This window comes from Tachyglossus aculeatus, chromosome 2, assembly GCF_015852505.1.
Source record: "Tachyglossus aculeatus isolate mTacAcu1 chromosome 2, mTacAcu1.pri, whole genome shotgun sequence".
NCBI classification, from domain to species: domain Eukaryota; kingdom Metazoa; phylum Chordata; class Mammalia; order Monotremata; family Tachyglossidae; genus Tachyglossus; species Tachyglossus aculeatus.
The window spans coordinates 28,222,836-28,235,550 of record NC_052067.1 but is presented as its reverse complement, the minus strand read 5'-3'; the positions used below and the strand labels follow the sequence as shown (position 1 = coordinate 28,235,550).

Sequence of the window (12,715 nt, the reverse complement as noted above, 5' to 3'; positions counted from 1 at the left end):
GATTCCAAAGAAACAGCTGGTGGTGAGGTGGGGAAGGGAAGCATGGAGCAATCACTCCTTTACCAGGGTTACTCTGGCCCTGAAAACTATCTGTGTGGCTTTGTGGTTCAGATCATACTTGAAATAGTTGAAGAGCTATGACTCAGAACAGAACAAATGGGGCCAGAAACATTGATTTCAGGGAGACCACTCACTCCAGAGAACCATGCAGAGGGAATAACTTTCCGTGTTGTCACTCTGTCTCCCTGGGGGTTGATGCTCCCCTCCCATTTGTCCCTATGAAACTGACCTGAGGGATGCCAGATATTTTCTGTGAACTCTTGGAACTCAGAGCCCTTTTTCCTCCTCTAGTTTGAACCTGGGCCTAAAAATATTACTACTGTCTTCCAACATCTCAAAAGAGGCTGCCACCTATCCAGCTTGAATCCCAGAAGGAGCATGGTGTAGTGGATGGGAATCAGAAGGTTATGGGTTCTAAACCCGGATCTGCCACTTGTCTGCTGTGTGACCTTGGGCAAGTCACTTAACTTCTCTGCACCTCAGTAACCTCATCTGTAAAAAATGGGGATGAACAGTGGGAGCCCAATCTGGCACAGGGACCGTCTCCAAAATGATTAACTGGAATCTATACCTCAGCACTTAGAACAGTGCTTGGCACATAGTAAGCACTTACCAAGTACCTTACTAGACTGTGAGCCCATTGTTGGGTAGGATCCACCTCTGTATGCTGCCAACTTGTACTTCCCAAGTGCTTAGTACAGTGCTCTGCACACAGTAAGCACTCAATAAATATGATTGAATGAATGAATGAATGAATTAAATGGGGTGAGAAACTGTTCAGCCCTTCTGGGCCCTAAACTAACTGTAGCTCTAGATTCTGTTTCCTCCTTATTCCTAGCGAAGGGGCTCCCTTCATGAGTTGCTATGAAATCTGCCTACTCTGTTGTACTGTACTTTCCTGAGTGGTTAGAATTGAATGAATGAATGCATGCTGTGCACTCAGTGAGTGCTCACTAACAACTAATTGATTGAGCCAAGGCTCAGTTTGGATCCCTTTCTTTTAGACTGTGAGCCCACTGTTGGGTAGGGACTGTCTCTATGTGTTGCCAATTTGTACTTCCCAAGCGCTTAGTACAGTACTCTGCACATAGTAAGCGCTCAATAAATACGATTGATTGATTGATTGATTTCACTGGTGTTCAGGTTGATCAGCCAATGGGTGGCTACCAAAGCCCCGAAAGATAATGTCAACCCTGACTATTACTGAGTAACCACGGGGTTCATAGCAACAATTCTCTGTTTCAATAGGAACGGTGTGGTGGTGGTAGTAGTAAGATCATCAGTTAGTGAGCACCCACTGGGTGCAACACACTGAACGAAGCACTAGGGAAGTCGAAAACAAGCAAATGACAAATTTCATGACCACAAGGAGCTTACACTCCAGTAGGGAAAAAAATAAAAGTATTTATAAATAATAATAATGATTATGGTATTTATTAAGCACTTACTATGTGCCAGGCACTGTTCTAAGCACTGGGGTAGATAAAAGGTATTCGGGTTGGACACGATCCCTGTCCTATATAGGGCTCACAGTCTTAATATCCATTTCACAGATGAGATAACTGAGCCACAGAGAAGTCAAGGTCACACAGCAGACAAGTGGCGGAGCCCGAATTAGAACCCGTGAAATTCTGGTTCCCAGGCCCATGCTTTATCCACTAGGCCACACTGCTCCCCTACAAAGTAATCAGTCATATTTATTGGTGCTCACTACATGTAGAGCACTGTACCAATGCTTAGGATTATAACAGTTGGAAGATACGATCCATGGCACAAGGAGCTTACAATCTAGTGTAATCAAAATAAGTAACTGAATTCACAATTAAACAAGTGTATATCCATAAATAAGACATTACAGTCCTGCAATGCAAGGAAATCTAGATACGTAAAATATCGCTCTTTCAATTTTGCCCCTGTCCAAAGAGACCTATTCATGCAAAAATCAAGTAACTCAATGAGCAACCTCCACCCCCTCATAAATTCAGAGCTCTGTCGGAGGGGCAGAGAATAAGTTTCCCCTGGTCCAGCTCCGATACATCTGGCTCAGTCTTTTCATCCCAGCATCAATTGTTCCATTAGAGATAACTAAAGTTTATACTTAGTCCTCAAAGTCCTCTGTTAGTGGACAGATGGCTAAATAGGGTAGCTCAAAAATGGTGGCCCATTAAGTCACTGGAGGGCATAAATTTGGGTCTATGCAGCTGACCAGCAACTTTGTGTTTACTTTCTCAGGTTGAGAAATGAGATGTTCCGAAAGTCCGGACAACGGATTCTACGGCATCCTTGTGAGGAGTAAAAGTTTCAGTAAAGAAAAATAATGTATGCTTCCTTATTGCAACCCTCCTAGTTTCTCACAAATGAGATTGTTAAAAACTATTTCTAACTTGAAGTTGGAGGAAGTGAATTTTGGGGAGTGCGTGCAGCAGAAGAGGAGAAGAGAACATAAACATGAGGCATTTTTAACTACAGATTTTTAAAGTCACCCTGCCCTGCACTGTGGAAAAATTAAAACACTGAGAAATGAAATGTCTGATAGGATGAAAACTTGGGTGAAATCCTGCTGATTGAAAGTCTGAGAAGGCTGGAAGTGGGGCAAACAAGACAGACTTCAACAGACCAGCTGCTGCCCTGGCCCTATTCAGCATAAATAGAAACAAGTTTCTAGAAATCAAGCCCATTCTTAAACCCTTGCTGCTTGATAATAACTTCCCAGATGGTTCTACTGAATTCATTTTTTCCTCCCCTGAGTCAAAAGAAAATCTTGTTCTTAATTTTGTTATGAAACATTTCCAAGTTTTCCCCCAGATTGGCACCTTTACCATTATTTAGATCTTAATTCCTTTCAATTGACAAAGAATGCTGAGGGGAAGGGTCTTGAGAGGCCATTAGTTTATTCTTCTGCCTCCTAGCAGGACTAAACTTAATCTTATCCTGGCAGAAAATGACAATAAGAGGAGTATTCCAAGCTACTTTGCTCATCAATTATTCCAATACCACATTATTAGGGATGCCACCTGATTGATTTTGGAACCCATGACACAAATTACCCAAATCACCAAGAATGTGGGGCATATCTTGTATGTGGGATGGTGAAATGCCAACCTACCTTCTCAAAGGAACATGCTCACGGGCAGAAGATCTCATGAACTAAACCAACTGATCTTGCATCATTATTTGGGGAAGGAGAGGAGTTAGCTGTAAGAATCCAATGACGCTACAGGACTGTGTGAAAAAGGAAAAACAAAGGCAAACTGGTTTATGGTAGCTAGAGTCTCCTAGTACTTTATCTGTCCCATCACCATAACAGAATTTTTGCAGTTAAAAGTTTATTTTACGCAATGGCCTATTGAAAAAAGTCTGTTCCCTTAAACTTTGCACTTTGTCACTGTAAACACGAATCACCCTCAATTGCAAATGCCAATTTCAGTTATCATCTGGTTAGCTTTAAACTTGTTATCTTGAAGAGGCCAAGGAGGAGATAAGAATGGCTAGGTGGTCCAAAGGGAAGAAATAACAGTGTGTCTACTGCAACCCTGAAAAATAACATAAACCATAAATTCAATAGCATAACAATAATAATAATCATAATAATAATGATGGCATTTGTTAAGTGCTTACTATGTGCCAGGCACTGTTCTAAGTGCTGGGGTAGATTCAGGTAGTCACGTTGTCCCACGTGGGGCTCACAGTCTTAATCCCCATTTTACAGATAAGGTAACTGAGGTCTAGAGAAGTGAAGTGACTTGCCTAAGGTCAGGCAGCAGAAAAGTGGCAGGGCCGGTATTAGAAACCATGACCTTCTTACTTCCAGGCCCGTTCTCTATCCACTATGCCATGCTGCGGTATTTGTTAAGTGCTTACTATGTGCCAGGCACTGTACTAAGCACTGGAGTGGATACAAGCAAATGGGTTGGACACAGTCCCTTCCTCAAACAGGGCTCATAGTCTCAATCCCCATTTTACAAATGAAGTAACTGATGCCCAGAAAAGTGAAGTGACTTGCCCAAGGTCATACAGCTTGAAAGTGGCAGAGCCAGGATTAGAACTGTAAAATTGACATCATCTTGCCCTCTGCCTGTGATTTTCCCCAATCAATCACTTTAATTTGTAACTATGTTTCATCTAATGAGTGGTTTATAGTAGTTACTGTTTGTGGTAATGATTAACTCTTACGGAAAGTACTCGAATAGTTTTTACCAATGCTTTCTAATTATTGATGGGTATCTATTGGCTAGTCTTATAGTAGAAATGAATGCTATATCAACAGTTGGAGGTTGAAACCTAGCACTGAAGTAACTCTTGTATATGTTTGTACATATTTATTACTCTATTTATTTATTTATTTTACTTGTACATATCTATTCTATTTATTTTATTTTGTTAGTATGTTTGGTTTTGTTCTCTGTCTCCCCCTTTTAGACTGTGAGCCCACTGTTGGGTAGGGACTGTCTCTATATGTTGCCAACTTGTACTTCCCAAGCGCTTAGTACAGTGCTCTGCACACAGTAAGCGCTCAATAAATATGATTGATTGATTGTGACCTGATGGCTGCCTAACCCTTCTCTTTCTCGAATCTGTGAATTATCTCTAGGAAAATGGTGTCACAGACTAAGGTCCTTTCTCCTAGCGCTTCAATTAGTGGCATAGTCAACATTTCCTTAATTTATTCTGATGGATTGACTCATCATTTTTGCAGGATTTTCCTGATTCCTGCTTTGCCAGAGAATCAGTACTTCTTCCAAAATAACCCTATCTACTTCCTTGTATTTCCTGCCCAGGCCCATCTGCGCTTCACATCCAAATCCACTTTCTCTTCTCTGCCAAGGGCATAAGGGTCCACCCACTGGGGTACTGTCTCACTTCTGATGTAGCATTGGCACAGTCCAGACTGAACCCCCCTTTTCTTCTGCTCCTCCTCCCCTCCCTGCCGTCCCTACTCCCTCCCTCCGCCCTACGCCTTCCCCTCCCCACTGCACTTGTGTATACATGTACATATTTATTATTCTATTTATTTTATTAATGATGTGTTTATGTATAAAGTAGTATTTATAATTCTACTTATTTATTTTGATGCTATTGATGCCTGTCTACTTGTTTTGTTGTCTGTGTCCCTCCCCTTCTAGACTGTGAGCCCATTGTTGGGTAGGGATTGCTTCTATCTGTTGCTGAATTGTACTTTCCAAGAGCTTAGTACAGTGCTCTGCACACTAAGCACTCAATAAATATGATTGAATGAATGAATGAATGAACCAATGACCTTCGGATTCCCAAGCCCATGCTCTACCCACTGCGCTGTGGTGCAATAACACCATAAAGCTTCACATTTCAAGTCTGTCTCTGCTAAAGAAGTGACACAGTGCCTGAAACATTAGCTGCATCAGTTAAAAAAAAAAAATTAGAGTCCACAATTCTCTTAATGTTCCTAAGCATTATAATTTCCAGGTAACAGAAAAATCTGTTGGTGGGGCTTTGGTTGCAATTCACCCTAGAATTGCAACTGATTCATTTCACCCCAAAAGTGTCAGATTCAAAGATTGAAGCTCAGGTGTAGCTTCTGGCTAGCTCAGGAATCTGACTCTTCCCTCCCTCTTTAAAGAAATGTTCTTTTTACATTTGAGGCATTTTAACTTAAGAAATGGGACATAAAACAGTTGGAGCAGGAATATTACACTTGACACCAAATGACAAGACAAAATGAACAACGCACTAATCAATTCATCGGCACTGAGGATATGCTCACAGCAGCACAGCTTCACTGGGTAAGGCATGTGAGGAGAACGAATGATACAGCAAAAAACCTAACTCGTATGTTGAGTACAGATGTGAGAAGTACTGTGGTCTAGTGGAAAGACCACAAATTGTTATTTGTGACCATATGTGTGACCAAATATGACCATATGTTGACCATAATATGACCATATATGTGACCAAATATGACCATATGTAGCCAACTTGTACTATATGTTGCCAACTTGTACTTCCCAAGCGCTTAGTACAGTGCTCTGCACACAGTAAGCACTCAATAAATACGATTGATTGATTGATTGATTGAAAGAACACAAGCCTGGGAGTCAGAGGACCTGGGTTCTAGTCCCAATTCTGCCATTTGCTTTACAATGGCACTGTGGGTAAGTCATTTAACATCTCTGTGCCTCAGTTTTCTCACCTGTAAAATGGTGACTAAATATCTGTTCTTCCTCCTCCCTAGACTGGGCGTTCCATGAGGAACAGGGACTGTGTCTGATAATCGGGTATCTACCTCAGCACTTGCTTAAAATCACAGTTATCATTAGGTGACATAGGTGAGGGTGGGCAAATGACAGGGGTCACACTGCCTGTATTGCCTATCTCCTCTTCATTGAATGTCAGATTAGCAGAGTTAAAATGACTTTTTTTCCCTCTACCGTTTCTCCTATTGAATGCATGATATTTTCATAGGGTTCACCTGACAATTATTTCTTTCTCACCCATCACCAGGGGAGGTCCTTTGTGGCATTATTCTATACAGAAAGCAGAAATAAGTGCTGATTTGAGCTGGGAGTAGCCGAAGTCCCACCTCTCCACCAGGGTGAGTTTCAGACCAGTTCCAAGCTTTCCTCGGTCAGCTTCTGGTTCCTTGGCCAAAGAGGACTTTGGCTCAGGTTGCATCCCTCAATTTTGCCTTCTTGTTAAGCTTGGGGATCCAGACTCAGATTGCCCTGGCAAATGAGATAACTCACTTCCCTGGGATATAGAACTGGAAACATAGGATCGGGAACAGACCCCCTAGAGGGATTGAGGGTTTTACTGGATCTCTCCTGGATGGAGTGGAACAACAGAATAGGCACTTTTCAAATCAGAGGCACCCTTAGGGAGAGAAAAGGAACACTTCTCTGGTCCTTTGCTTCTGTTTATATCCTTTGCTCCTTGCATTATTTTTCCAAAGTTCCTAGATCCAGTCCCTTTGCATCGCAAGATCTCATCCCTGGGGACAGAGCTGATGCATGGGGAAGAGTGTCGGAACTTATCCCAAAATGTTGGAACTTAAAGGACTTGCTAAGACCACATCTCCTCAGAGGCCTTCCCTGATTAAATCCTCTTTTCCCCCAACTCCCTCTCCCTTCTGCATCATCTATGCACCTGAATCCATACCCTTTGGGCATTTGGTATTCATCCTACCTTCAACTCCCAGCACATAGGTACCTGTAAATTATTTATTTATATTAATGTCTTTCTCCCCCTCTAGACTGTTCGCTCCTTGTAAGTAGGGAACGTGTCTACCGACTTGTTCAACTCTTGTTGAACTGTACTCTCCTAAGTACTTAGTATAGTCCTCTGCACACAGTAAGTGCTCAATAAATACGAATGAATATACATGAAAAAGAAAACTTGGAGAAGAGGAAATGAAAATGGCTATATCCCCGTCAATTGCACTGATGCTTTTCTAGGACAAAGTTTTTTTGTTTTTTTTCCAATGTTTGCGGAAAATTTTTCTTCCCTTAGGCACAGTTATTTCTTTCTTTCTGCATTGGTCAACAGTAGGCCAGACATTCATAATAAAGTTGTAAACAAAACAGCTCTTGCTATAATCTTGCTTTACTTCTGTATCTTTCATTGCTGGAGCATAGATTTTGAGGGAATTGAAAAAAATTATGGAATTTGGGGGTAATTATTATGTGTTTTTATAAATAGGATAAAAATGAGAATTAATTAAATTTCAAATATTTTGAATGGGTTTTAGCCTTTTAGTTAATGATTTATAAGTACCTTTTTAATAATAGTACTCATTTTTGGGATTTGTCAGTGACTAAAGAGATGTTCTACAGTGCAGTTATCCACTGGCATACATAGTAAACAATGAGAAGGCATCCTTACTTTGTCATAAATAAGAGATTCCAGCAACAATCCAAATTTAACAGTATCCTAATACTAATTTTGGAGTGAGGTGAATCATGACATTTGTTTAAGAGGTAAGCAAAAAACTGGCCACTGCTGACAGTTACTATTCAAATTTCAGAACATTATGTAGTGGGTAGCAAGAAAATCCCCCCAAAAGGGAAAAAATATTTACCATGCATTTGAAGACGACCAACTTTTCCTAATATCACACTCTAAAACATATCAATGTTATTGACAGTACTAGGGATAATGACAATGCATCTTGCTAAAGTGCTAAATAGACTTAGGTTTACTGGGACAGCAGAATTAGGATGGATTTAAGTCAACATAATGTTTTTAAATAATTGGATTTGAGAAAAAAAAGTGAATTTTTTGTATTTAATTTTGTAAAAGACAGGGAATAGGGTAAACAGAAATAGACTAATCTGAGTAAAACCTTAAAAATTCTACACTATAAACATGATCAATTACCAGGGACGTATTAGAAAGGATTCTCATTATTTTTCCTAATTGTTTTAAAAGCATTTCACCTGTGATTAATATAAACACGGAGCTTATAGTTTCTTTACCATGCTATTCACTTTTATTATTATTAATAATAAAAAACAATAATAGGATTTACTAAGCACTTCCTAAATGCCAAATCCAGTGCTAAGCATGGGGGTAGATACAAGATAATGGGATTGGAAAGAGTCCTTCCCCCACAAGAGGCTTACTGTCAAGGAGAACAAGTATTTTACTTCCATTTTGCAGATGAGGAAACTGAGGCATAATTATGGAGAAGCTATATAGCTTCCACCCTAATCTACTTCTCTCCTCCTCTGCAGACTTGAATTTCTCCTGCCTTCAGTATACCTCTACTTAGATATCCCATCAAGACCTACAACTATACATGCTCAAAAGACAACTCCTCATTTTCCTAACCAACCCTGTCTGCCCCATCACTGTAGACCCCACCAGCTATCCTCTTAGCCTCAAAAGCCTGTAACCTTGGCATTATCCTTAACTCATCTTTCTCACTTCAATCTGGCATCTAGGGTGTCAAAGGATGCCCCACCACTAGGGAAAAAGATTGGGAACAACAGTAATTCCAGAACCTCTATGTTTCCTATTTTGCCTGATTTGTTCCAATTTCAGCTTCTGAAGAAAGTCTCTTCTCCACCCATCACTTTACTCCAGTCTACCTGGTTTTGGAGCCTGCCCTTAGGTCTCTAGAGTGACATGAGGAACAGGAGGAATAGGAGTGTAAAAGCCCAAAATAGAGCTCACCAATCAGGTCGATGTGCTTGGGTGGAGTCAGAGATGAGATTCCTTGAAATCTTTGCTAATATTAGCTTGTCACATAATGGAAGATTGGCCCCATGCAGATTCAGGCTCAAAAAGGAATTTTTCCAAAGGGGGGGGGGCGGAGGGGAAATCACTTTAGGAAAAAACCCTCCAAAAATACTTGCCCTGAACAGAATGTCTGCTATCTCAAAATCCATACCTCTCAATGTTTCCTTTTACTAAGGGAGACTTCTGTTCAAATTTTTTTTCTATCGACCTAAGGACATCAAAGACAATCTAATCCTTTCTGCTGGGCTTGAATTCAATATATCCCATGGTGGAAAGTGGGAAAGGTGGTGAAGAATGCTGGAAAATATTGTTTACTGATCTACTGGATTCCAAACAAGACTATACATGCATGCATGCATGCACAGGCGCGCGCGCGCACACACACACACACACACACACACAAACCATTTGTGGGAATTGGTTTCATTGATTTCTTCTGAAATTGCCTTACCCGTTTAAATCCTAAAGATCCACAAGAATCGCCTGTTTTTTTATTTTACTTAGCTGTCTGTTTTGACACTTTAGGGACTGCTTTATGGCAGCATTCCCTAATCTCACAATTATATCCCAGAGACTTGCTGACAACTCCACTTTAACCCCTTTTTGGGGGGAGCATTAGCACAGCGATAACTCTCCTGCCTGGGGTCTCAAATCACTGACAGTCAGCACCAATTTATTTCTCTGGAGCTTTTTTCTTTATCTCTCTCTCTTTCTCCATTCCTTTAAATACTCCAGAGCCTGCCAAAGATGTCTTTCCTGCAGCAGCAGCCTCTGCAGAGGCCATGAATACTCCTGCCTTCTTCTGATGCTTTCAGGAAGCCTCTGATTCACTTCCAAGCCCTAAAATTTTAGGCTAGGGCAAGTACACTAAAAGGGATGCCAAAAAAGCTGAAAGAAGTGACTTGCTTAAGGAAATAAAGCCCTTCTGATTTCTGACCTTCTTCCAGACTTCTGGTAAGGGAAAGGGAGGGTCTATGGAGACTCACGAAAAATGGATAAGAGCCCAGCATGGAGTTTTCAGCCAGAGTGCTTGCTGGCCAAATGGGAGGCTTGGCAAATGGACAAATGGAGGCTCTATTACAAGTCTTTCATAAGCTGCATTATAAATAAGACATTAAAAAAATTAAGCCCTTTAGATTTAGGGAACCAAACGGAGGCCTGCAATATTACACTGTCTCTGCTGATGGCTTCTTAAGTATTTCAGCGTAATAGTAAGAAACACTTCAGTGATAGAGCATGTATTCAAAAAACATCTAAAGGGATTGTTCAAGAGTACAATAGCCATTTATTCAACGGGTTAAGTTGAACAAGCATAGAAAAACATCCAAGCAAGCTGAAGTCGCAGTCTCCACAAGAAGCTGCATTCACAATTTATTCAAACAGAAGTCACTAAATGAACTTTTAAAAGATACTGAATTCCAGAAAATTAAGCAAAATAGCATTGTTACCTAATATTCTAATTTATTTTAAAGAAGCTCAGTTTTCTTGGCTAGGTAGTTTCTTGACTTGAGTGTACTTTTAATAAAGTATGAGGCAAAACTTCTTCAGAAATTTACTCATGCCTTTGGACAGCGCCATAAGAAAGAATTTTTAAATTCCCCAAAATGACATTTAATCTCTTCCAAGCATTTAGAAATCCTTTGCTCATACAGCAATGGTCAAATAATATTGCATCATTTTAAAAACAGCCGAGAGGAATCTGAAATCTCTCAAAGCATCATAATAGATACCTCACGGAGAAACAATCCCAAATATTTAAACTTTAAATTTTCATACCATTTAGTCACAGTAACTTTCACTCCCCAAAACTTTACCTGCAGCATTCAGCATACACTCGTCTGGATACTATTTTCTAGCGGTTAAAAAAAAAAAGGAATTAGACTGAATTTCTTATTTCCCTCAGCCACCCAGAAAAACGTCTTTCACGACAGAAAAGTTTCCACAATGTCTAAGGTGGAAAGTGAGCCAAATTAAAAAGAAAAAAAAAGCCCAGAACACTGGGGGAAAGAAAAAAGACTTGGCATTTATTTCCACTTTTCTTAGATACGAAGAGGGGAAAAATAGATTTCCAAAAAGTTGAGTAAATGACTTTAATTAAATGCAATTCATGTGGCTCGCTTCATGAATCATGCAATTCTCTTAGTGCTGTTTGCCATGTACTGCAAATAACTGGGAAAGAGATGGGAGGAGTCTCCATTAGGGCCTCTTTGAAATTTCTGAATTGACACAAGGGCACATCTTGTAAACAAAATGTTCTTTCAAGTCAGCATCATCATATCCTAGACATGTTTGCTGCAAATTTTTCTAACTGTAGCCAGTTGTATCTTTTTTTTCTCCCCTCTCAAGATTATAGCCCAAAGTTTGCCCTCAGACATTTATGCAAAACTTGAGTCACCCAGGATTTGGCTGTGATTGTTTGAGAGCAGGATTTGGCTCCAATAATAAGCCACGAGTCCACAATTACAGAATTTAAATATTCTAATTAATTTCATGGAACTAGGAGCAATTAGCAAATTTTTGTCTGGCAGAAGGTTGCTTTGTTTCTACAAGGAATAACATTTTTCTAGCACTCGCCCATTGTATCAGGGCTGCATCCAAATTAAGCATTTGATGAAAATAGCAATGACTGACCTTGATAGAATGTCTCTCACCTAGAGACTACAAAACTGTCTTTAATGTTTACAGATTACTGTTTCTCCAGTGCCCTAAGACATAAAGACATTATTTTTGAAATAATTCTCACTGATCCAACTGAGAAAAGATTGCAACATGTTTTGCAAGATGTCCTATTCTTTCCAAATTTCTATTCCAAAGAGGAATAGAAACCATCAGCCTTTAGAGCATGTATAAGGACTAGAATTCTCTAGGTATAAAGATTCCAGGTCACCAATGTATGTAGCCAAAGAAAGCCCAAATTACCCTTCTTTTTGATCTTTATATTAAATATCTGTCTCCATTCTGGACTGTACACTTGTTATGGGTAGGAAACATGCCTGCCCAGTCTGATGTACTGTACTCTTCCAAGCACTTAGAACAGCGCTCTGCACCTAGCAAATGTTCAGTAAATACCATTGATGATGATCTTATTCAGCCCTTAGTTATTGAAGTAGGGAAGCAGTGTGACCTACTTTGTTGGGTAGGGACCGTCTCTATACATTGCCGATTTGTACTTCCCAAGCCCTTAGTACAGTGCTCTGCACACAGTAAGTGCTCAAGAAACACAATTGAATGAATGAATGATAAAATACAGGCCTGGGAACCAGAGTGCCTCAATTTCCTCAACTGTAAAATGTGGGTTCGATATGTTCTCCCTGACACTTGACAGTGAGTCCCATGTGGAACAGGGACTGTTCCCTGCCTAACTTGTAACTATCCCAGCAATTAGACCAGTGCTTGATATGCTAAATACCACATACTATAAAAAGGGCCAAGGGATATAGGA

At 40.2% G+C, this 12,715-nt stretch overlaps 1 protein-coding gene across 6 annotated transcripts in view; it reads right to left on the bottom strand.

Moving 5' to 3' along the window:
- Positions 1–12,715, bottom strand: part of THRB (thyroid hormone receptor beta) — a 331,256-nt gene that overhangs the window by 136,714 nt on the left and 181,827 nt on the right. The window contains exons 1-2 of one of the 6 annotated variants that reach the window (XM_038760840.1): positions 11,088–11,141; positions 3,167–3,282 (exon numbers count right to left, since the gene is read on the bottom strand). The exons of 4 other annotated variants lie outside the window; for them this stretch is intronic. The gene's annotated coding sequence lies outside the window, so the exon portion shown is untranslated. Of the gene's footprint in view, positions 1–3,166; positions 3,283–11,087; positions 11,142–12,715 lie in introns of those variants that run through there. One more of the 6 variants, XM_038760822.1, reaches the window with a different exon arrangement.